At 39.2% G+C, this 25018-nt stretch overlaps 1 pseudogene; it reads left to right on the top strand.

Annotated features, from left to right (window-relative positions):
• The window catches only part of LOC140227731 (uncharacterized), a 31017-nt pseudogene extending 23583 nt beyond the window's left edge, over nt 1–7434 (top strand).
• Nucleotides 7435–25018: the final 17584 nt, after the last annotated feature.

Below are 25018 nucleotides of genomic sequence, written 5' to 3'. Positions count from 1 at the left end.
TACTCCTAAAACCAGTTATTGTGGTATTTTCCTGATAAGTTCAAAAAATATAAAAAACTGGCGAAAAATGTCATGATCAGTAGAATTAGCATGAAAATAGTGCTAACCCCAACAGTACAAAAATTAACAAAAAATACTCATCAAATGCTTAAAATTTCATTAATGTTTATCTCATCTCCATTTTTATAACTGGCAGAAGAGTACAAGCTATGTAATGAATCAGAATCACTCATTTTTGTAGATGAAAAAGTTTCCTCACTGTTCAGATTTAGATATTTTTATGACACCCTTCTTACTGCTACCATGGAGGTCGCCATCTTGAAAAGTGTGGCTTAGCATTATATTCCTGCCTTTAAGATATGATTAATTTTCGGGGCAAAAAGATGCCTGCATCTATTAAAAACCCATTTATTGCTTAAATTTCAAGATGACATTTTTAGGCATTATAGAGCAGTGATTCAGGATGGTGTAAATGCATGTAACTCATTTTTCACCAAAGTGTGGGTTAACACTATAATGCACCGACCCCTTCAATTTTGAAGTGATTTCAAGTATGTTCGAGTCATCATATTTGATACATATGTGTAGGTCAATTGTATCATAAAACATCCTGCCATATATATATATAAATATATATATATATACATATAAATGCGACAAATTCTAAAATGCAAGGAGACATCATTATTACTAAATAAACCATAACGAAAACATTTTTTTTTTTACAATTGTTTTTCAAATTTTATACATTTAACAATATTTAGACATTGGTGATACTGACTAACATTTGTGACCCGCTACAACAAAATGATCCTAAAGTCGGGCGGGGTCGATTATTTGAAAATTGCATGACTCAATTCCCTAATCTTTCTGCTTTAAATTGATATATAACACGTCTCATAACAATAATCGGTTGCGGAGATATCGATGTTTAAAAGAGATCATGTCAAGACGTCTGGGAAATCACTGTTTCGAGAAAAGCGCCCTAAAAGTTCTCCTTGCGACGCAATCACAATCAAGAGACACGAAAGTCAGTATGCACCTCCGGACAATAGAAGTTAAGCCCTAGCAACCCCCGAAATGCTCATTCAAACACAGCGTTGGCGGTTTCCTCACCGACCAATCAGTGACCAGGATGTCAGGAGAAGCGGCTAGGCATAGCGCAACCCGCCCGCACACACCAGTCGACTGGGCAGTGTGCGAGCTTCACGCTTCGGTTAGCGGCAAGCAGCAAACTGACCAATGAGATCACTCTGGTCGTTGTTAGGGGCGGAGCCTATGTGTAGCACTCAATCTAAATGTTCGAACCAGTTTCTGCTTCGTTGAAACGCCAAAAAAACATGGCCCAGAAAAACGCTATTTTTTGGTCTTTCCTTTCATCATTTTGCTTCAAAATTTCGACAGATGATAGAAGACATGTCAACCTCTAATAATATGTCAAATTCAGAAAATCGTAAGTTTTGACCAATTTTGATGCTCTAACTTCAAACTCGATTTTCACGGCTTCGACCATGCGCGACTTTAGGACCATTTTGTTGTAGCGGGTCACATTTGTACTTTGCTGTTTCTATCCCCAATAAACTCACATTTTAGAACTAAAGTACTAATGCTGGCGTTTTGTTTCATCTGGAAATGATAAATCAATGCCTTTATTCTTTACCTACCCGTGCTAGCCATTAATGAATGGGACAAAAACGGGATGTAAACCACTACAGCAACAATAACGAAGGGATTATTAGATCAAGCTGAAATTTGGCATGCTCTATTAACGCATTCTGTCCATTAATAATGACAATTAAAGCAGTAGCATCAGCTTTTCTAAAGTTATAAAAGTACAAAGTAAACAGTGCAAAAAAGATTTTTTTTTTCGTTTAAAAATGAAGAGGGGCCTTTAAGACATACGTAATCATACTTTTCCGAAAAAAGGGGGTTGTAGAAAAACTGCTGATTACACTCTTTTCTTTTTTAACTTCAAACTTCAAAATGGTGTGAAAACATGAACACGCAAATTTGACTCTGTTGACCTGTTTGCCTTTTTCGAGTGCTCACGTAAAATCAAATGGTGGATGTTGGTTTTATGAAACACGTTCACATATGTGACCCGTGACGTTAAATTGGTACAAGTCACTGATAATATCACCTATAAAACCCCGATTTTAGTCTTGTACAAGAATTACTAAAGGAGTGTAAAATATTCGAGCTTTCAGAGGCTTGACTGCTCTTTCATTGTCAAACTTATGCCGTAATAGTTTCATAGCTTCTGCGAGAGTTTCGTGTCATGCATAATTCTCAAACTCTACCCTCTACCTGCTCTAGCCATCGCCCGAAGCTTATCTACTGGTGATTATGTAAGTTAAGTTAAAATCAAATTTAAAGGAGATGGTGGATCACAAACTGGAGAAATTAAGTAATTATCAATGTGATTCATTATTGTACTAGTTAAGATGTGCTCTAACACCTTGCAACACACATTTTAGAGACACAGGACAGGTTCATATATACAACTGCTCACCCTTTTTGAAGATGGCAGTAACGTTTGATCATAGATACATTCGTATCAGGCCGATGTACCGGTACCTGACGCAGGATGTTGATAGGCTCCCATGCATATAAGAATGCTTAAAAAAAAGTGAAGAAAGATAGAAATGGACCGACTCATCTTTGCAGGCATCCCGATGAAACATTTAAGTTCAAGTTCACCTTCATATACACGTGAATTGAGTGAAGGCAACAATATAAGTAAAACAAATCAGCGAAAGTTTGGGGGAAATCGGACAATGCGTCCAAAAGTTAGCATTTTTTTTTCAAGTATCAGTGCAGTAAGACTACCACAGTGTGTGGTGGCATATGCGTACAACGATATAAGGAAAATAAAACGATTACTTCACAAAACTACTTTTTGAATAAAGTGCACATTTCTTCGACTTGTTACTGACGTATGTCAAGGGTAATATTATTCCCCATTATTTTTGAAAAAGAAAAGTAGAGTGTGCTTTTGTTTTGCGACAAAAGTGAAAATGTGTTGCGTTTTCTTTATTCGTGCTATCATCGTTGTACACATGTGACATCACACGCTATAGTAGTCTTCTCATCCAGCCATGACTGAGCAGAAACTTCAACAATCCATAACTTTTGGACGGATTGTCCGATTTTCCTCAAACTTTCACTGATGTGTTCTACTAATATTGCTGTATTCACAAAACACACATGCTTATAAAGGTGAACTTGTCCTTTAACTTGGATGCATTTACTACATAGCTGTAGCAGACTGACTGAGGGAGTCTTATGGACACAGAATCAGACACTTTTCTGAAAGTGGGGTGTGTACACAAACCACATCATGGACAATTAGAAACGTCAATATTATGCAGGTCTCTTATGAAAGCAAATATCAGTAAAATCTATAAAAATGTATGATAATAATTATGATAATCATTGTAAAGGTATTTTGGGTACCAAACACATGTGTGAGCCTGAATTTTGCATGCTAGGCATTTCCTTGAGCAGAGCAAATTGTTGTGATCAGTTCTGATTATTAAACGTGTTTGGAAACGTTCAGTATGAACATTCCTGCAGCAAAGCCAACATTCATGGTACAATAAACAACAAAAAAAAACTTTTATGTAACAATTTGATGATAGAAATGGAGTAACTTGCCTGCGAAGAATCGATCTTTGGTAAATTTTTCCTCCACGGAGACACGCCGAAAATTCCATTGTTTAAAAAAAAAAACAAAAAAAAATCAGAAATTGGTGCGTCGACGATAATGGCATGTAAAATCTTCATACGCGAAGACAACTTTCGCTTGACCGCTTTAGAGTATCTAAATCAGAGAAAATAAAGTCAAATGGTACATATCAACATTATTCCAGAGATTATCATGTCTTTTGTTGAGGGGAATAACATACTATAAAGTAGACATTAAGGCCTTGTTTAGCTATATTGGTTTTCTTGTTTAGTGTATCAAAATCACCAATAGTACTCTAAAATCCTTCTTTGTATGACGAATTTACCCCAAAAAAGTGTTGTATGAGAATTATGACTGTACATGCCTCAATTAATCCTCTTCATGTTCGTTGGTAAATGCAGGCTGTGTGAAATTATGCAGGAAAGTTCTTATCACAAAATGAATGACTAACTCTTAATGGCTAAAAATCTATGAAAAAAAAAACATTTTTAAAAATTGGGAAAAAATCTCTTTGGAAGCCTGAGCAGTTATAAATTTCGCATATTCGGACAGACCATACATGCTGAAATACAATGTGCCGAATAAGACCAAAATAGTCTACGTATTATACCAAGTTGGTGTGTTTATACACATACATTTTACCCCATATGCACGTTTTCAGACTACATTTGGATCATGAAGATCATTTAGGAACAAGAAAAAAATTTTCTCATGTCAAAGCTGTTACGGTGACAAAAACATACACGAAAAAGTGAAAAAAAAAGTGTAAGAAACTACAGGGAAGCACAGCTGTATTGACAGCGGCAGGACTTTTTTTTTTTTAATTTGAGGTAATTTAATCGATATTAAAATGCATTTTGTTTTCATCCATTTTCTACTGTCTATAGCTAATCCCCCTAAATATGGCTGTGAAAGCACAGCAAAATTGCACATTATTCAAAAGAAGTTACAAATTAATCAATGACAATTTCAAATGTTGTTTCACTAGTGATCTAACTCTGTAAGAATTACTAACAGATAAGGCACATGTCCAAACATCCAGCTATCCGTACATTTTTTTTTACCCATATGAACGTTTTCAGATCACACTTGCATCGGGGAAAAAAAAAATCATAAATTCAGAGACAATACACTTATTACAATAAGCCATTTCGATGAAAAAAAAAACACACATAACAAATGAAGATTTATATTTTGAATATATTTCATCAGTTATTTAATTACTGATTAATTTTGATTAAGCTTTCCTTTTGAAGCGAAATGTCAGCATGAATAAAGTGCTAACCCACTAATGAAACTTTAAGGAGCTGGCACAGACCATCAATTTTGATTAATTTTCTTATAGGTCATAATGCACAATGCTAAAATACTCCTAAAACCAGTTATTGTGGTATTTTCCTGATAAGTTCAAAAAATATAAAAAACTGGCGAAAAATGTCATGATCAGTAGAATTAGCATGAAAATAGTGCTAACCCCAACAGTACAAAAATTAACAAAAAATACTCATCAAATGCTTAAAATTTCATTAATGTTTATCTCATCTCCATTTTTATAACTGGCAGAAAAGTACAAGTTATGTAATGAATCAGAATCACTCATTTTTGTAGATGAAAAAGTTTCCTCACTGTTCAGATTTAGATATTTTTATGACACCCTTCTTACTGCTACCATGGAGGTCGCCATCTTGAAAAGTGTGGCTTAGCATTATATTCCTGCCTTTAAGATATGATTACTTTTCGGGGCAAAAAGATGCCTGCATCTATTAAAAACCCATTTATTGCTTAAATTTCAAGATGACATTTTTAGGCATTATAGAGCAGTGATTCAGGATGGTGTAAATGCATGTAACTCATTTTTCACCAAAGTGTGGGTTAACACTATAATGCACCGACCCCTTCAATTCTGAAGTGATTTCAAGTATGTTCGAGTCATCATATTTGATACATATGTGTAGGTCAATTGTATCATAAAACATCCTGCCATATATATATATATATATATATATATATATATATATATATCTAACACAACGCCGATTATCCTTCCCTAAGGAGAGGAGGAAATCGCGTCCCGGGATGGGCAATGGGTCCGTTAATACATCACCACTCTCCGGGGTTAGAAAGTTTACATGAACCACCAAATTAAAGGAAGAATTGTTTAGATAGCAAAATAAAGGACTTGGAAACTTGCTTTATGAGGTATGTGTCACTTTATTTATTATATTCCAAACAATGGAATATAACCAAAACGTTAAAACATGTCCAACAATCACATTTGAATTCTCATGTTCAACACTCATACATAGCAAATTATTTGTGTCAATAATTGACTAGTTGTACATGTAGAGAAATTACAATTTGTCAGCACTGGTAATTATTATAAAGGGGAAGGGCAGGATAGGGAATGGGAGGGCAATTAGTACAATTGAAATGGGTTAAAAGGGGTGGATTGAGTACTCACATGCAACGCGAAAGTCCACGTGGAAAGAAATAAATGAAATACTTTGCGAGATGCGCTGCAGTCTTCAACTTGGTTGCACTTAATTCAGTTGGGTCGATTCGCGATTCTGGCTCCTCCGGGGCATTCAGGACAGGAACATTTCAGGAACAACTCAGGAACAATTCAGGAACCCATCGGGAGCAAATCGGGAACAAATCGGGATCAAATTAATTTCTGGAACTCATTACTTGCAGGACGGTGACGTACATTTAGAATTGCACTTGTGCAAATTCAAGTCCCGTTTCCTCGGCTCGGCGAGACGTGAAAAGTTCCCTCTATTTTATTGGTGACTCGATCGGCGGGAAAAGTCCCTTTCTCCTAAATATTGGTGACTCAATCGGCGAAGATCAGTTCCAAAACTTTCTGCTTTCGCAGGGCTTACTTTTATACTCCTTCCTGAATACATGTACCTAATTTCACTACGCACACAAATACACTGACATACACAGTTAGGTTCATAAAAAGCTACAGACAAACTTTGAAACTTCTTAAAACTACTTCAAACTCCCTCGGCGAAGATCAGTTCCAAAACTTTCTGCTTTCGCAGGGCTTACTTTATTTCAGTTGGAGTCCAAAACTTTGAAGTATTTCTCGCTAAGGGGTTAGTACATATTACTGGCGATGAAGTAGGTGTAGAGGACAGGAGATGGGGCGGCCGAGAGGGGGATGAGGGATGCCGAGAGTGGGAATGGTAGCCGAGAGTGAGTCGGAAGGGGAAAACATGGGGGATTTATACTTCATTATGCAGTCATAATTACTCCGCCTTAACTGGGTATATGCAAATGAACTAACTAATCCTGACTTATTACTGGTTCCCTTCTCCTAAATATTCTTTTGGGGGAATGGTCCTAGAGTGCTAAATTTGAATATTAAATCTCCATTGGTCAATTTATCATGATGGACATGTCATGTCACGCATCCTTTGTCCAAAAAGTCCTGACTCTTCAAAAATTGAGCTTACACAACATTTTCTTTGTATTCCCATTGTTTTATAAAGAAGAATAAAGCTTGCACAAAACCGTCTTTCAATATGCATTGACTCTAACAGCTCAGCATTGTCCACGTCCGGAACTTAATAGCCGTAAATAAGTCCATTCCCCAACACGTGAAGCAACAACAAGGGACTACCCTACCGCTCAAGGAAGGGGAACAACCTGAAAACAACATACCGGGCGTATGGGTCTACTGTAAGCATGGGTTGGCTAGGACAGGTGACTCCTTGTCAGGGCCGGATAAAATCAGCTAAGCCTGTTCACACACTATAACTTTTGCTGCATCCATCATAATAACCTCTAGCCTATGTAATTTGGGTGCACTATAAAACATGGGAACATTCACACTTCAAATATAGAAGCCCGATAACCTTTCTAAGTTGGGGAAAAAGGAGTAATAGATGGATTAATTTTGGTCCTGCTACATCTTCCCCCCTGCCAGGAAAAATGTCGTCCTCGACATTCGCTTTAAAAATAACATTCTTCATAAATCATTACATTTACCAAGTGACACATACAGTACCTACTAACCAACTCTATTTACATTATGCGTAAACGCAAGACATGTCCATACATATTACTACACACACAGTATTGACTTCCAATAACAGATAGCAAATGCCATTACCTCTATGAATAGGCTGAACACAAAACTCAAAACATGGAATAATATATTATATAAAATATCGTACGTATCATAACCACTCGCACGTTGGCAATTACGAGGATATATGCCACATCATTTTCTGCTACCTTTACCCATGCCTCAACCAGACACCAGATGTAAAAACTAGTTTAATAATAAACTCGAATTTGATCAATAGATATCTTGCGTGTCGAAAATTTTACAATGATAAAATATCAGATATCCTGATTTATGAAATAAAATTATACCATGAGCTTTTATCATTAAACCCAAAACTTGTTAAAAAATCAGTTAAACAAATTATAAACCTAACATCAAAATAAAAATTATTTCAATTATTTCTGAATTGAACTGACATCAATTATCCTACACATAGTTAGGATACTAACAAAACACAACAAAAAAATCAGACTATATATATATTTCTCTTAACGAGACTCAGCGTTTAACATCCTAGCGTCCAAAGCCCAGTGGAGCTAAGTCATAGTCCCGATTATAAGACTGTATTACCAATTAAATGCATAATCCTTAAGTGAGACTTGTCAGCAACAAAAAAAAAAAGAGAATCTATTTACAATATTTACACTAACAAAGAATGCCAGCGAGTAAAAAAAACAAACCAACTATAAAATTGGTGAAAGTACAAATTAGACGTACCTCTTTCGTGTGCACTACACACATGCTCATCAAATAGTTAAGGTTAATAACCATTTCAACCCAAAAATCAAAGCATAATATTACCCAATGAAGTCTCATCATTAACATACTAAGGACACAAATATTAACGAAATAAATCAATGAATTAGCATTCCGACATATTGGCCGATAATTTCACATTAAACCAAACAGCTCCAATATTTCTTTACTGTTCTCTTGAGAGCAAATCAGCTGTTCGCTCGGATAAATCCTAATAAGGTTTATCATGTAAGCAGGACAACCCTTGAGCGTCCATTTTCTCTCATTTCATCACAATTGTCAAATTGTCAAAAAAAAGGAAGAAACAAATTAAATGTGATACGTTGTAACCATCACTAGTGTAAATACTATTATTTACATCTTCACAACAAAATCAATGTTTTACGAGCCAAACCGTAAATGTTTACCTAGCCTCAGCTGGTAAGATCAATTAAAGCTAAAAACATAAAGCTAACTTACTCGCCAGCCTACATCAAATAAGTCTAAATTCGATCCAGTGTGCATGACGACAACAAAATTAAATGCATTAATTGGAGTACATCAAACCAGTTGGTAGTTTTCTTTTCTACCTTCCTGAGTCTCCATTTTTTCGAACAATCTCTTCGTCTTGCATCCTGAACTTTGAACAAATTGGTGTTTTGCGCGCGCGTTTAATGTCAACAAACTGTCCCTTTATGCTAGGAAACGATGACAGCAAAAGTACTGACAGCACCAATCCAACACTCACAAATACCTCAGTCAGTGAGAACACCAGAAACACAATTTTCACAAACATCAAAATTATCAAGCCATACAAAACAAGACAACCTGCCTCATTCTCAACAACTGGTTGAATTACCTGGCTATGATAGTACGCCAACCTACTAGGGGGATGCGGACACCTTTTCGACCGTCTGGGTTGACGATCCTCCTCTTCAAGAGAGGCGGTCTCTTGCACACCTTGCCCTGGAGAGTCTGGTACCTGGGTAACTTCGGGAATCCCAGGGGTATCGGGAATAGCAGAAACCTCATGTGTTTCCTCTTCTAGAGGGGTCTCAAAATCCACGGTGTCTACACCCGAGGATGCACCCTCTTCTATTCCTACGGCTGGAATATTCCAGGCCGTTACCTCATTTTCCTCTACGTCATCATCGACGGGATCATAGGTTTGATTTTCGTTGTTCTCATTTACCGGGGGAATCCTTCTCTTGGGGGAGGGGCGCTGATTATTGGGGCGAGTCTCTCTCGAAAGAAAGTTACACGGGAATAAGAGATTACGATGCAAAACTCGAGTTTTCCCTGTGCCTACTTCTGGGCGGACCTTATATACAGGTATATCGGCATTCGGCTGCTCTATAACTACATAAGGAACCTTACCCCATTTGTCGCCAAGTTTTTGTTTACCTATGACCCCTACATTTCTAATCAGCACACGGTCACCTTTCTCGATTTTGTTTTCACGTGCACGCTTATCATATGTGACCTTATTCCGAACACCGGCTTTATCGCTGCGCTCTGCTGCGAGTTTGTATGCATATGATAGTCTGTCTCGCAGACCCGAGACATATCCTGGCGCATTATCGTGTGATGCGTCATCATCTCCAGCATTGAGCCCTAAGTACATATCAATGGGGAGGCGGGGATGCCTACCGTACATGAGGTAGAAAGGGGAAAACCCGGTAGTGTCGTGTTTCGTGCAATTGTACGCATGTATGAGAGGGGCAACATGGGATTTCCAATCGCTTTTCTTTTCTTCTGAAAGTGTTCCGAGCATACTCAACAGGGTCCTATTCATCCTCTCACAACTTCCATTACCCTGGGGATGGTATGGGGAGGTCCTAGATTTTTGTGTACCCACTAGTTTGCACAGCTGCCGAATCACACCAGACTCAAAATTTCTCCCTTGGTCTGAGTGCAGACGTTCCGGAAAACCATAACGAACCAAAAAGTTATCGAACAAAGCTTTGGCAGTGGTGCTCGCAGTTTGATTTCGTGTAGGAACAGCTACAGCATATCGGGTAAAATGGTCAGTAATGACGAGAATATTGCTATACCCTCCCTTTGACTCCTCTAACGTCAGATAGTCCATGCATACTAATTCCAGGGGTCTGGTAGACTTGATATTAACTAGGGGGGCAGTGTTATGTGTGTTCAGAGTACCCTTCCTGCGTACACAGCGTCCACAAATGCTGACATGACTTTTGACGTCCCGACTCAGAAAAGGCCAATAAAATCGATCCCGGACCAACTCAGTTGTCCGCTCTATTCCGAGATGGCCTGTTTCATCATGTAGAGACTCTAGGACTAATTGGCGATACTTCCTAGGAAGGACAAGTTGCCACACTTGCTTGTCATTCACAACCCTTCTTCGGTAAAGGATACCATCCCTCATGGCTAACCTATCCCATTCCCTCAACAACATTTGAACTTCAGTTTCCTCCCTTTTCCTTTGACCTACAGGGGGCAGGACTCCACTTTCAACGTATGTTATCACCTTACTAATAACCGGGTCATTTCTCTGTTCTTTTGGCCAGTCTGGGGGTTCATTCGGGAAGGTGACTCTGGATACGTCGGGGGTACACGCGCCTTCCCTTTCATCATCACTGTTTTCGACTAGCTCTGCGTACGGGCTTTCATCAACATTAACATGCAATGCGTAATCTATCACCGCATGAACTGTGTCTTCGCAGACGGGGGCTTCCCCGTTGGACCTACGGGGCTCGGACTGCGCATGCTCTGTCGGCGGACGGCGAGAGAGAATATCAGCGTCAACATTCGTTTTGCCAGATCGATATGTCAATTTCAGGTCATAATTTGCAAGGGCCGCTAACCATCTATGCCCCGTGGCATCGAGTTTGGCTGTCGTGAGCACGTATGTTAATGGGTTGTTATCGGTGAAAACGTGCGTTTTATTGCCGTACAGGAAATCATGGAACTTTTCGGTCACAGCCCATTTCAGAGCTAAAAATTCCAATTTGTGGGCGGGGCAGTTTTGTTCACTTCTGCTTACAGATCGGCTTGCGTACGCTATTACTCGCTCCCTACCTTCCTCGTCAAGTTGATATAATGCAGCCCCAAGACCGGTCGTACTCGCATCCGTATGGAGTATAAAGGGCTTCGAAAAGTCGGCGTATTGGAGGACAGGGGGGCTCACTAGCTTTTCTTTTATCTCCCGGAAAGCATCATTTTGTTTCTTAGCCCAGACCCATGGGGGAGGGGCAGCAGGGGATGGGGTCTTGTGTTTACCTTTTCCCTTTCTCTTCCGGGGTCCACCGAGCAGCGCATTTAAAGGGCTGGCTATCTTGGCCAGATTTGGAATGAACTTCCTGTAATAACTAGCCAATCCAAGGAAAGCCCTTAATTCCTTGACATTTTGTGGGGTGGGCCAGTTTCTGATTGTCTCTGTCTTTTCCGGGTCAGTTGCAATCCCTTCTGCCGACAAAACATGACCTAAGTATTTGACACTTGTCTGCAAAAGTTTGCACTTTGTTGCCTTTAGCTTAAAGCCATGCATGTCTAGTCGCTGAATAACCTTCTCCAGATTTGCGATGTGCTCTTCGACAGTCCGACCGAATACGATAATGTCGTCTAGGTAGACCACACAGCACGAATGGTTCAACTCGCCAAGGCATCGCTCCATCGCGCGCTGGAAGGTGCTCGGGGCATTACATAACCCGAATGGCATTCTATTGCATTCCCAGAGACCTAGGGGAGGGGGGAGCACGAACGCAGTTTTGTGTTTGTCTGCCTCATTAATCTCTAACTGCCAGTACCCCGACTTCAGGTCTAGCGAACTGAACCACGTAGCGCCCTGCATCATTTGCAAGGTTTCGTCTATTCTGGGCAAGGCGTACGAGTCACGGACGGTTTTCTGGTTCAATTTTCGAAAATCAATGCAAAATCGCAACGACCCATCTTTCTTTCGTACCAAAACAACTGGGCTTGCATAGGGCGAAAATGACTCTCTAATAACGCCTGCCTGGTGCATCGATTCGAGGTGTTCGCGCAATTCAGCATAGAGTGACGGGGGTACCCTCCGATAGCGCTCCCGAAAAGGCTGTGGGTCTGTCAGGGGAATGGAATGTTCGATTATCTTACTGTGTCCTAAATCTGTATCAGACTGACTGAAAGCATGAGAATACTTCCCTACCATCTGTTTAACTTTATTAACTTCACTATCAGAAGCGGGGGAATCGGAAAAGTCAAGCCCTTCTACAATTTCATCTACATTATTTTCCTTCTTTGTTTCAATTAGCTGTTGGGAATGATTCTGAACTTCACACAAGTACAACTCACCCAAAACCGTTTGGCGATAAACCCAAATAGGACTATCAGTTGGATTTTGGACCAGCACAGGTACTCTATTTGTTTTCCTTCTCTCTTCATCGATGGTGATGACATTTTGACCTATGACCAAACCAGCTGGTAGTCTAGACTGAGCCCGGGGTTCTACTGTGACGTCATAGACTCTACCAGAGTAGGGGAGGGGAACTTCTCCTTCCAAAACAACAGCTTGTTTGGGGGGTATTTTAACTGCACGCCTGGCTGAATTTCTGACGGTCCCTATCCTTCCTCCCGAATTGACCCCTACATGCACCTGCATACTCATGTATACCAACTGCCAAACTGGGTCAGCATGATTTTCCTTCACAAAATCCTGTCCACACATTGACACTCCTCTATTTATACAAATTTGGATGACATTTGTCCCAGCACACAACGGTACCTGTTGGTTGTATGGAGTGTTTGGCACAATCAAAATTGGTACATCAAGTTCATTATCCTCAGGTAGGGACCCTGGGAGAGAGAGGGATAGGTCTACATAACCTAGATATGGGACCGGTTGCCCATTTGCTCCTTCAACTCTAAGTAGATCATCAATGCTACAAAGTGGGGCATGAGATAAATGTTTGTCATAGAATGATTTCGACAGGGTTGTGATTTGAGATCCCGTGTCCACCAAACATTTACAATTATACCCATCAACAATAGCTGTAGTCTCATTAGCTGTTAATATCATTCCGATTGTCTTTTGAGGGGGGCCCTGGGTCACTGACTTCTGCCGGTTCGATAGGCCTACTGCCCGCCCCGCGGCAGAGGCCCCATCCCGTTTAATGGGAAACTATTGGGGTGGGGTGGAAGTGGGGGTGGGTGAGACATGAGACCCATGGGTGGCGCAAAGGATTGAGAGGGAGGGGGAGGGGGTCTTGCTCGGGGTTCCCGACATTCCCGAGCATAATGTCCAAATTGTCCACAATTGTAACAAGGGCCGGGACGGGGATTACGTGAATTGGGCCCAGAGGATCTGAAGTTAGAGGGTCCCTTATTCATGATGGCTATCTCCTGGAGCTTTTCGCGTAGCTCCTTCACCTCTTTCTCTAGGGCTGATTTAGGCCGTTCGACCTGGGAGACGTGCATGCCTACACGACTGGGGCGGGGGCGCGGGGACGGGGAGTGAAATTTGTGGAAATCCTCGGACTCCTGTTCAACCTGTCTGGCTATGCGCACAAGTTCATCGAAGTTCTGGACAGACTCATATTTGTGTCTTATCGACTGTTTTAGGGTTTCGTTCGACAATCCTTTCCAAAAAACTACGCGCAGGGTCTCATCCTTTGCTGATGGCGAAATGCCGTTTCGCTGTTCAGCGCGATCGATGGAGAGCTGTAAGCGGGCACTATATGTTGTGATCGTCTCATCTACCTTTTGCTTTTCTGAGTATAGTTGTTGGAGCAACACCGCCCCCGACTCCACTGTACCGTAGAATCCCTCTAACTTATTAACTACATCATCCACGGTGGCATCCACTCCCATATTTAGTACTAGTTGCCCTGCTTCACCCCGCAGGGATCGGCGGACAAGCCTACCCAGGGTGTGTGGGCTGCACCCGAATCTATTTTACGTACCAAAACTATGCGGTCCCCCTGCAAAGTTGCCATTTCAATAAAATGAATTACGGCTGTACGGGCCGAAAAATTGATGGCAAACGAAGGAAAAAAAAAGACAATGGGCTGAGGACAGCAAACAACTAAATTTACACAAAATCTATGTAGATCTTGAGTAGAGGACGCAATAAAGCATACAAAAAAAAGATAGCAAAGCAAAACAAACAGAACTGCAGTTATGAATTCAACTCATTAGCACTCATCAACACACTCTGCTGTCATCTTTTTCCAGTGCATGAATTAAATCGACAAATTCATCGACAAATTTGGAAAATATACCTACTTAGCCTTCAGAAAAAAAAAACATCGCACACGAATATGTAATCATACTGAAATAAACTGGGCATCACCTTCACGCACAGTGAGATCAAATTTAGACCCAAGTAGGCCTATACTAATTCGATGACCAATGCAAATGTAATATGAAGATGACTGAGATCATAATCAACTCATAGATAATGACCATCAAACGCAAAATCTTTAAACAAAAATAATGAATAAAATCAATCACACAAAAATTAAAATGTTCAAATATCAAAAACAATTCAAACAAATCAAAAGAGGGGAAAAGTAATCCTATACAAGTACCAAAGTTTCCAAGTTCTCGTGTATGCAGGGAAACTCCAAACCTGCCGTTTAAAGGTTCTTCTTTTTTTCTCTTAATGTTCAATTGACTATAACCAAAATTCTAAATAAAAGGGTAATTAGAGCATCGTGCTGATCGACGCGAGGGTCGTGAGTTCCGTCTAACACAACGCCGATTATCCTTCCCTAAGGAGAGGAGGAAATCGCGTCCCGGGATGGGCAATGGGTCCGTTAATACATCACCACTCTCCGGGGTTAGAAAGTTTACATGAACCACCAAATTAAAGGAAGAATTGTTTAGATAGCAAAATAAAGGACTTGGAAACTTGCTTTATGAGGTATGTGTCACTTTATTTATTATATTCCAAACAATGGAATATAACCAAAACGTTAAAACATGTCCAACAATCACATTTGAATTCTCATGTTCAACACTCATACATAGCAAATTACTTGTGTCAATAATTGACTAGTTGTACATGTAGAGAAATTACAATTTGTCAGCACTGGTAATTATTATAAAGGGGAAGGGCAGGATAGGGAATGGGAGGGCAATTAGTACAATTAAAATGGGTTAAAAGGGGTGGATTGAGTACTCACATGCAACGCGAAAGTCCACGTGGAAAGAAATAAATGAAATACTTTGCGAGATGCGCTGCAGTCTTGAACTTGGTTGCACTTAATTCAGTTGGGTCGATTCGCGATTCTGGCTCCTCCAGGAACAATTCAGGAACCCATCGGGAGCAAATCGGGAACAAATCGGGATCAAATTAATTTCTGGAACTCATTACTTGCAGGACGGTGACGTACATTTAGAATTGCACTTGTGCAAATTCAAGTCCCGTTTCCTCGGCTCGGCGAGACGTGAAAAGTTCCCTCTATTTTATTGGTGACTCGATCGGCGGGAAAAGTCCCTTTCTCCTAAATATTGGTGACTCAATCGGCGAAGATCAGTTCCAAAACTTTCTGCTTTCGCAGGGCTTACTTTATTTCAGTTGGAGTCCAAAACTTTGAAGTATTCCTCGCTAAGGGGTTAGTACATATTACTGGCGATGAAGTAGGTGTAGAGGACAGGAGATGGGGCGGCCGAGAGGGGGATGAGGGATGCCGAGAGTGGGAATGGTAGCCGAGAGTGAGTCGGAAGGGGAAAACATGGGGGATTTATACTTCATTATGCAGTCATAATTACTCCGCCTTAACTGGGTATATGCAAATGAACTAACTAATCCTGACTTATTACTGGTTCCCTTCTCCTAAATATTCTTTTGGGGGAATGGTCCTAGAGTGCTAAATTTGAATATTAAATCTCCATTGGTTAATTTATCATGATGGACATGTCATGTCACGCATCCTTTGTCCAAAAAGTCCTGACTCTTCAAAAATTGAGCTTACACAACATTTTCTTTGTATTCCCATTGTTTTATAAAGAAGAATAAAGCTTGCACAAAACCGTCTTTCAATATGCATTGATTCTAACAGCTCAGCATTGTCCACGTCCGGAACTTAATAGTCGTAAATAAGTCCATTCCCCAACACGTGAAGCAACAACAAGGGACTACCCTACCGCTCAAGGAAGGGGAACAACCTGAAAACAACATACCGGGCGTATGGGTCTACTGTAAGCATGGGTTGGCTAGGACAAGTGACTCCTTGTCAGGGCCGGATAAAATCAGCTAAGCCTGTTCACACACTATAACTTTTGCTGCATCCATCATAATAACCTCTAGCCTATGTAATTTGGGTGCACTATAAAACATGGGAACATTCACACTTCAAATATAGAAGCCCGATAACTTTTCTAAGTTGGGGAAAAAGGAGTAATAGATGGATTAATTTTGGTCCTGCTACATATATATATATATATATATACATATATATAAATGCGACAAATCCTAAAATGCAAGGAGACATCATTATTACTAAATAAACCATAACGACAACATTTTTTTTTTTACAATTGTTTTTCATATTTTATACATTTAACAATATTTAGACATTGATGATACTGATTAACATTTGTACATTGCTGTTTCTATCCCCAATAAACTCACATTTTAGAACTAAAGTACTAATGCTGGCGTTTTGTTTCATCTGGAAATGATAAATTAATGCCCTTTCTTTACCTACCCGTGCTAGCCATTAATGAATGGGACAAAAACGGGATGTAAACCACTACAGCAACAATAACGAAGGGATTATTAGATCAAGCTGAAATTTGGCATGCTCTATTAACGCATTCTGTCCATTAATAATGACAATTAAAGCAGTTGCATCAGCTTTTCTAAAGTTATAAAAGTACAAAGTAAACAGTGCAAAAAAAGATTTTTTTTTTTTCGTTTAAAAATGAAGAGGGGCCTTTAAGACATACGTAATCATACTTTTCCAAAAGAAAAGGGGTTGTAGAAAAACTGCTGATTACACTCTTTTCTTTTTTAACTTCAAACTTCAAAATGGTGTGAAAACATGAACACGCAAATTTGACTCTGTTGACCTGTTTGCCTTTTTCGAGTGCTCACGTAAAATCAAATGGTGGATGTTGGTTTTATGAAACACGTTCACATATGTGACCCGTGACGTTAAATTGGTACAAGTCACTGACAATATCACCTATAAAACCCCGATTTTAGTCTTGTACAAGAATTACTAAAGGAGTGTAAAATATTCGAGCTTTCAGAGGCTTGACTGCTCTTTCATTGTCAAACTTATGCCGTAATAGTTTCATAGCTTCTGCGAGAGTTTCGTGTCATGCATAATTCTCAAACTCTACCCTCTACCTGCTCTAGCCATCGCCCGAAGCTTATCTACTGGTGATTATGTAAGTTAAGTTAAAATCAAATTTAAAGGAGATGGTGGATCACAAACTGGAGAAATTAAGTAATTATCAATGTGATTCATTATTGTACTAGTTAAGATGTGCTCTAACACCTTGCAACACACATTTTAGAGACACAGGACAGGTTCATATATACAACTGCTCACCCTTTTTGAAGATGGCAGTAACGTTTGATCATAGATACATTCGTATCAGGCCGATGTACCAGTACCTGACGCAGGATGTTGATAGGCTCCCATGCATATAAGAATGCTTAAAAAAAAAGTGAAGAAAGATAGAAATGGACCGACTCATCTTTGCAGGCATCCCGATGAAACATTTAAGTTCAAGTTCACCTTCATATACACGTGAATTGAGTGAAGGCAACAATATAAGTAAAACAAATCAGCGAAAGTTTGGGGGAAATCGGACAATGCGTCCAAAAGTTAGTATTTTTTTTTCAAGTATCAGTGCAGTAAGACTACCACAGTGTATGGTGGCATATGCGTACAACGATATAAGGAAAATAAAACGATTACTTCACAAAACTACTTTTTGAATAAAGTGCACATTTCTTCGACTTGTTACTGACGTATGTCAAGGGTAATATTATTCCCCATTATTTTTGAAAAAGAAAAGTAGAGTGTGCTTTTGTTTTGCGACAAAAGTGAAAATGTGTTGCGTTTTCTTTATTCGTGCTATCATCGTTGTACACATGTGACATCACACGCTATAGTAGTCTTCTCATCCAGCCATGACTGAGCAGAAACTTCAACAATCCATAACTTTTGGACGGATTGTCCGATTTTCCTCAAACTTTCACTGATGTGTTCTACTAATATTGCTGTATTCACAAAACACACATGCTTATAAAGGTGAACTTGTCCTATAACTTGGATGCATTTACTACATAGCTGTAGCAGACTGACTGAGGGAGTCTTATGGACACAGAATCAGACACTTTTCTGAAAGTGGGGTGTGTACACAAACCACATCATGGACAATTAGAAACGTCAATATTATGCAGGTCTCTTATGACAGCAAATATCAGTAAAATCTATAAAAATGTATGATAATAATTATGATAATCATTGTAAAGGTATTTTGGGTACCAAACACATGTGTGAGCCTGAATTTTGCATGCTAGGCATTTCCTTGAGCAGAGCAAATTGTTGTGATCAGTTCTGATTATTAAACGTGTTTGGAAACGTTCAGTATGAACATTCCTGCAGCAAAGCCAACATTCATGGTACAATAAACAACAAAAAAAAACTTTTATGTAACAATTTGATTATAGAAATGGAGTAACTTGCCTGCGAAGAATCGATCTTTGGTAAATTTTTCCTCCACGGAGACACGCCGAAAATTCCATTGTTTAAAAAAAAAATAAAAAATCAGAAATTGGTGCGTCGACGATAATGGCATGTTAAATCTTCATACGCGAAGACAACTTTCGCTTGACCGCTTTAGAGTATCTAGATCAGAGAAAATAAAGTAAAATGGTACATATCAACATTATTCCAGAGATTATCATGTCTTTTTTTGAGGGGAATAAAATACTATAAAGTAGACATTAAGGCCTTGTTTAGCTATATTGGTTTTCTTGTGTAGGGTATCAAAATCACCAATAGTACTCTAAAATCCTTCTTTGTATGACGAATTTACCCCAAAAAAGTGTTGTATGAGAATTATGACTGTACATGCCTCAGTTAATCCTCTTCATGTTCGTTGGTAAATGCAGGCTGTGTGAAATTATGCAGGAAAGTTCTTATCACAAAATGAATGACTAACTCTTAATGGCCAAAAATCTATGAAAAAAAAAAACATTTTTAAAAATTGGGAAAAAATCTCTTTGGAAGCCTGAGCAGTTATAAATTTCGCATATTCGGACAGACCATACATGCTGAAATACAATGTGCCGAATAAGACCAAAATAGTCTACGTATTATACCAAGTTGGTGTGTTTATACACATACATTTTACCCCATATGCACGTTTTCAGACTACATTTGGATCATGAAGATCATTTAGGAACAAGAAAAAAATGTTCTCATGTCAAAGCTGTTACGGTGACAAAAACATACACGAAAAAGTGAAAAATCTATATGCTTTCAAAAGTTTTATCAATCACAAATCTCAAAATTAATTTGAAGGAAACTCTCTTTTTTGTAAATTAATCTTGAAAACAACCCTGTGAAAAAAAAAATAACTCTGAAATTTGTAACAGAATACAGCAAATTAGTAGAGCAGATAAGCCGAAGAATTGTGCAAAATTTGACTAAAGCATGAAACTTTCACCATTGTTAGTACATGCTATAAGATTAATTTTAAGATCGGGAGGTAAGTCTGAATTGACCTCTGATGACCTCTAGAGGTCAATGACCTCAAAATCTAAGAAAATTGATATTTTGCGTCATTGGTTAATGATAAACACAGTAATGATGTACTAAAACTTAATATTTGTCACAGTGAAATTGTCTTTATGTTCCACAGAGCCCTGACAGGTTTCTACCTTTGACCTCTGATGACCTCCAGAGGTCAATGACCTCAAAATGTCAGAAAATTGATATTTTAATGCGTCACTCATAACTGAAACACGATAATTATGTACTAAAAACTAATTTTTGTAAGAGGAATTGCCTCAATGTTCCACTGAGCCTTTCGAGTCAGATTTCTACCTTTAACCTCTGATGACCTCAGATGACCTATGATGAGGCCAATGACCTCAAAATGTCAGAACATTGATATTTGGTGCAATTGGTTGATGACAAACATGATTTAGATGTTATATTCATTTGTATTACAATTGAATTGTTTTCCTATTCCACAGAGCAAGAGAAATTACTCACGTGTCTCTACCTTTGACCTCTGAGGAAGGTGACAGGTCAATGACCTCAAATATCAGAATATTGATATTCTATGTATAGTCAATGGTCAACTTTGTAATACCCGATGTACAATCATTTATGCTATAATAGAAGAATCTTGTCATTCCATGGAACATTGGTCATTAGCCTGTGCATTATATCCAACTTTGACCTCTCAGGACAATGAGAGGTCACTTAGGTCACATGTGTAGGCTTACCTGTATTGATGTTTGGCTTCATTGGTGTAATCGTAAATGCTTAATCATGTACAAATCACGCACTGATGTTTTGATCAAAGTATGTATGCATATTCCACAGAGCATTGGTTTATAGTAACAGGTCTCTGAAATGTGAGAGGTCAATTACTTCAGAAATAAGCTTAAGTTTCTTGAGTGATGGCAGTGACCTAAACTACAACTGTTATGTTTGGGTTATTTATGTAGACTAGCAAATATAGGAAAATATGGCCATTATCTCGACACTCGAGGAAAACAAGGCCCACGAGACTGATATACAGAGTGTTTAATATATTCAGTGTAAGTCTCATAGATCTTTTCCCCCATTTGTCGGACTCATTATGGGACTGGTTTGCCAAAGTGTCAAGCTCATGGGCAATATTTGCATAGTTTCCAGCTGGTGGGCCTGTATTGGCCAGTGTAAAGCTGGTGGGTTGTTACAGTATGACTGCGATGAATGACTCATGGTCCTGGAGTATACAGTCCACAGCTGCGACATCATGGACCATCTTGAAAACTTCGACATACTGTGAGGCCCAACATGCATTCCACATGAAGCAATCCTGTGTATTGCAACTAGCTATTGCCATCCGAGACCTACCCAGGGAATAGATAAGCATTCATGGCAAACCATGGAGAAAGCGGATTGTGCAAAATATTTTGGAGTTCCAATAGGAGGCTCAGCTGGAATCAAATCGCCACAGCAGCTTAAAAAGGTTATACTTCAACCAAAGACTCTCTCCAGACGAAGATACGAGTATCATAAAGTTCAGGTGTTTTGCTACTCCATGCCGCTCAGGACTGTCCTGGAATATGCATGCATCATCTGGGATCCATTCACCCAGGTGAAACATCATGAAGTTTGGAATGATCCAGAGAAGATATGCACTCTTTAGCTGCAATGACCATCATATGCAAAACAAGCAGTGTTACAGCCACACTTGAAAAACAAAACAAAGCAAAACAAAACAAAACTACAATGGCAATCCCTGTAAGAAAGTACAGCTGAGGCAAATTCAGCGATGATGTTCTGCATCAAGAACCCCACAATATTCACTCCGCAGGAAGTTGTGGCTCTATTGCTGCATTCTTCAAAAAGGGCAAATGACCAAAAATGTCAGGCATCATTTGCAAGAACACAAAGTAGGCCAACTCCCAAAAAAGGTGGCGGCTACTCTCGGCCACTGTCTCTTGTATCTCTTTGAAACACTTCAGGAGAGAGATACTCAATATTCAGCTCTGTTATTAAAGATACATATGTCTCTCTTTTTGTTTTTGCATTTGTTTGTTGTTTTTTGCTTCATATAGCTCTTTGGATACCTTCTTTAACCAATTAAGAAAAGGCTCCATGGCAGAATATTACAAGATTACACAGTATAATGAAGAAGAAGAAGAAGAAGAAGAAGAAGAAGAAGAAGAAGAAGGAGAGTAGGAAACGAGATCTGCTGTCAATGATGCAGAGCCAATACCAATCAGTTCCATGGCAGATCTTAGTCGGCACTGCAAAGGTTTGGATGTCTCTCTCTGTTGACAAAGGATATTCTAAAGCTCCAAGTAAGTCCATGGGGTGGTTTACATTGTCTGGGCATAGAGGGTTGGGTTGGGTATATGAGGATATGATGCTTTGTTATAACAATTAGGTCTGAGATATCTATTTTTTTATGTTTGTTTTGACCATCCCGCATGGATCTCCAACGAACAGGAATGATAATGTGTTAGACCCAGCCGCCACCGTGTTTTTTCAATAGATTTTGATATTACAGTGTAGTTGAGAAAAAAGTAACCGCTCATTGTCCTAGATGGAAGTCAAAATTGAACTGTGTGTGGAATACTCTGCATACAATTTTGGACACACACACACACACACACACACACAAAATGCATTTTTTTTTAAATATAATTATTATTTCATAAGCAGCTGGCCATTACAAACCAATGAGACCAGACATCAATATTCTTACATTTTGATGCATATCTTTCAATATCCTCCAGGGGTCAGAGGATCATTGCTAATGTTCATGTGAAATGAGTACACGCCTTTTGAATTGCTCACTTTATTGCTATAGAAATACATAATATGTGCATCATGTCAATCATTAAATATTGTATCAGTTTCATTTTCATTTTCAGTCTTGGATTATTTTTTCTATGTACAAATAAAATCGTGGCAAAGTAAACAACTTTCACATCAAAATATAAACGAGAATACTAAAAAAGAAATAGATGTAATAACGTGCAAGGCAAATACCAGGCCTACATCATCTTAAGGTATACAGGTGAAGGAAATCACCTTATTGATAAACAATTAACTTGACTGGGATAGCGACCACTGAACAATATTGTTTCTTAAAACTCTCTCTTCTTTTCAACAAGTGGAATAAAACACATGCACATACTGGGGCATCAGTTTGGAGGAGGGGTGGGGTGGTGGCAGGGATAGTTGACCCCCACCCCATTAAATTCTGAGATGTGAACTATGTTTTGTTGTTGTTAGTTTTTGTTGTTTGATGTTTTTTGCTTTTTAGACAGAAAACTGCCCAAGTTTTTCACTTTAAGTGTGCATCGGATTGTTAAAATTTAATTCTGAAATGCAAAATCTCCCTTCTGTGAGAGGGGATATCTCCTTTCGATAGACTCCTTCCCCCTGCTTGGTTCCTTCCACAGATATAACATACTTTGGGGAATGATAATTTCCCTTATTCTATGAAAAATGTTTTTAAGAGATATTTTTATTTGAATTCCAAAGATGAAAAGGCTTTCCTATATACATTATGCACGATTGTTCATTTTGGAGGGCAAGAGGCATTTGCCCCGCCTCCCGAGAAAATATGGGAGGGGGAATGGTGGGGACATATAACTTTGCCTCCAAGTATTTCCTGAGATTGAGATTTTTTTTCTTCACTTTTTTGACAGAAAATGAATTGTCACTGAACATTTCAGCTATAGTATGCACCAGATTAAAAGGCAGAATCTCCTTTGCATACCCCCTCCCCCACACTATCTTTCGTTATGTCCCCTTCCATATACGCTCAGTGCTTTTGTCCCATTTTTTGTTCTATATCATCACAAAGTATGTACTAGATCTTTAATTTCAGTTCCGACATATTAAAGAAAATCCATCTTGTTGGAGGGGGTAGTGTATCTTTCAATTAACAATCCCTCCTCGGTTTCTACCCTTAGATTTGGTACACTCCTTTTACTGATAATTTCCCAAATATTCCATCATAAATGTGCATACTAGATTTTTTTTTTACATTTCTATTCTTACTGCAAAGGCTCCCTCGCATGGGAAGGATTGGGGGACAGCCCCTTTCATACCCTCCTCTCGCTGTATCAACCTCTCCTCCATGCATTGATTATGGCTACACATTTGGGTATGGACTTTTTTTTTTCAAAATGGTAGTTCAACCAAGAGTGGCACGAGATCATTGAATCCATGCAAACAAAAGAATGCAAAAGCTCCATAATGTGGGAGGGGGATACCTCCACCCACATCCTTCTGTCGATTGGTCTTCCTCCATAGATAGCTGACTTACTACACCTTTTTGATACAATTTCGAGGTATTCCTTCAAAAGTGCCTGTGTGCCAGGTCGTTGAATCTCATTTCTCAAAATACAAGAGCTCTGTCGAATGGGAGTGGAATACCCTACCCTCGCCAACGCTGCGCTTGCTGGGTTCCCATCCATATAGACTTGGTACACCTTGGTGATCCATAATTTTCCAAATATTCCCCAAAACGTATGCATCAGATTCTTAAAAAAAAAAAAAAAAAAAAAACTTCGTCTTTGGGAGGAGGGTAGGTGAGATGCGCCCACACCCCATCAACTTCCGTATAAGTGATGACGCACACATTAAACAAGAGCTACACTGAATCACTGATTTCAGGTCTAAACCTGCAAAAATCCAATCCCCCACCCACATCCTCCCCCTCTCCCTCCGCTTCATTCCTTTGCACTATGAACTTATGCTTTTAAATATTTTCCAATTCCCCCCCCCCACGTGAAAACAGATCGACACCCCTTGCTCTGTGCACATACCCGACTTAGATGATTACCTGAAAAGTTCTGCGGAATG

This window comes from Diadema setosum, chromosome 4, assembly GCF_964275005.1.
Source record: "Diadema setosum chromosome 4, eeDiaSeto1, whole genome shotgun sequence".
NCBI lineage: Eukaryota > Metazoa > Echinodermata > Echinoidea > Diadematoida > Diadematidae > Diadema > Diadema setosum.
This window is presented reverse-complemented; position numbering and strand designations above follow the sequence as displayed.